This window comes from Brassica oleracea, chromosome C9 (genome assembly GCF_000695525.1).
Source record: "Brassica oleracea var. oleracea cultivar TO1000 chromosome C9, BOL, whole genome shotgun sequence".
Taxonomy (NCBI): Eukaryota; Viridiplantae; Streptophyta; class Magnoliopsida; order Brassicales; family Brassicaceae; genus Brassica; species Brassica oleracea.
This window is the reverse complement of record NC_027756.1, coordinates 18,669,255-18,671,851: the sequence shown is the minus strand read 5'-3', so window position 1 is coordinate 18,671,851 and position 2,597 is coordinate 18,669,255.

The following is a 2,597-nucleotide window of genomic DNA, read 5'->3' as shown; positions in this document are numbered from 1 at the left end:
ACTGTTGTTGTAACAACACATTGCTTGTGTGGAAGGTGAAAAATGTTTTCTCAAGCATATCCTTATCCGCTATATCCTTACCACACAGTTTCAATTTAGAAACTATTTTAAACAGGGCCGAGTTATACTCGTCCACCGACTTGAAGTCCTAGATTCTGAGATTTCTCCAATCATACGGAGCCTTTGGTAATAACACCGTTCTCTGGTGATCATATCTCGTTTTCAACTCTGTCCAAAGGTCTAGAGGATTCTTAATAGTCAAATACTGATCTTTGAGACTCTCAATTAGATGATGGTGTATACTTAATATAGCTCCATATCAATCTTTCTCACTTGCATTATTGCCCTCGATGATACATTCACCGAGTCCCTTGGATTTTAGGATGATCTTAGCATCAAGTGTCCACTGCAAGTAATTATCTCCAAAGAGATTTAGAGCAGCAAAATACAAGTTCTTGATTTTTGACATCTGAAACCATATGTTTCATAATTTAGATTTAAAAGTGTTCAAGCGAATGCAATCAATATGCTCAAGCAATCCAAATTCTAGGTATGATGCAAATAGGTCATTCGTATATGATGCATACATGTTCAATCTTAGCATTCGGATTCTATATGCAATCAGCTCGTACTATTATGCATGCATGATGCAAACAAGCCGCACGGCTACAATCTTAGCAAACGGTTTCAATGCAATCAATACAATGGTCATTCGTTTTAAATCTTAGCAAACGGTTTTCTAAGAGTTTAATGTGTAATTGCAATCAAACTGTCGAGCAATGCATCAATTAGGGTTCATTAGAGAATGTATGAAAACTATCAATACTAGCCGGATCATTATCAGGACGAGAATTCATAAATCATTTAACCTAGCTAGCGATTTCTATTTCAATTCAAGCATTCGGTTTTAATCAATCAAACAAGATAGTATTCGATTTTAATTTCAAGACATTAGGGTTTCGATCAAACAATCAATATGACTTCAATTTGAAAATCATTCAATCGGTTTTATCAATTCAAACAACCTAATTCAAGAATGAGATTATCAATCATAGCAATCAATTTCTATGTGATCAAATTCAATACGGTTTTAATTAATCAAGGCTAGCATACTATATCCAAACATACAATCATTCAAACAATCAATTTTGATTTCAAAGATTAATTAGGGTTTGGATAAAATCGATTATGCATTAGCTTTAGGGTTTTAATCGATTTCATGCAAATGCATTATGCATGTATGCGGCTAAAGATATTAGGAAAACGATTTTGATCATTAGATCAATTGGAGTTTAGGGAATCGAACTTATGATTATGAGCTTCGATTTACTCATTGGAGTTTTGATCTATTACCCTAGGGTTTCGATTAGGGTTTAAGGATTACCTTAACCTCAAGTAGGGTTGAATGGACCACCAATGAGATGAGGATCGCAAGCTGAACGTTGAGATTGATACACGAACGAGCTGAAGTCGTCTAGCGCTGGAACGTATCGTGAGCTGTCCTTGCTGGTATCGGGAACGCAAGCTGAAGCTGAGATCGTCTGATCACGAACGTAAACAGGCTGTTATCGCGAGCGGTATCGAGTCGTCTATCGCGAGCTGGCTGAGATCGTGTCTCGGGATCGAGCTGAGACAGTCTGAGGTCGTGAGCTGGGATCGTGTCACGAACGGGAACAGGATGAGTATTAGGTTTAGGTTTCGTGATCGGGAGTTCTCAACGGTTAGGGTTTATCGTCGAGGGGATTATGGATTCGCCGGCTAGGGTTTGTTTAGCTTAGGGTTTAGAGTAATCGTGCTGATAACGTGTTGTGAAACAAGAGAATAGAATCTGTATTATTCATAAACATAAGGAACCCTTTATATATATGGAATTATATCGTCATAGAATAATAGAAAGACTAGAGAAAATGAAATACAAATATTAAAAGAGTACAAATCATAAAGTAATAAGGAAAAGGAAAGTAGGGTTGGCCGACTCTCTCTCTAGGCGCCGGCTTTCTCTCTCTCATGTATGGGCCAGTTATGGACCGGACCGGTTATAGATATCCACAGTATAATTTATAACAGTACTTTATTTTTCCTACAATACTATGTCCCGATGGGTTGGCTTTCAAGAAAAGTATTTTAAAACCAACATACTGTGGTTTTTTGTTGCTTTCCCTGTTTTTGGCTCTGTTTTGGTTTTATATTTCTTTCCGATGCAGCGCATCTTGTTTTCATCTTTGACTTTGTTTCCATCATAGCCGAAACAGCTTTGCTACTCTTATTTATAAATGTGAAAATTATCTCTACAAAAAGTAAAACACACTATAACACAAAGGAATCTTTTCCAAGAAAGACAGCTACATTAATTCTTTAAATGCATTTTGTTATAAGATAAGCATTGAAATGATCATTCACTTCTTTACCAAACTCAAGCACTATGATCATCTACTCATCAAGCACTATGATCACCCACTCATTTACCAAATTAAGCACCATCTTTGTTATTTTATGTATTGTTGTTCACTATAAATACCATCACTCATCTCACTCTTTTGTACACAAAAAACAAGAACAAGAGTTTATAATCAAAGAACCATTACATCTTCTTCTTC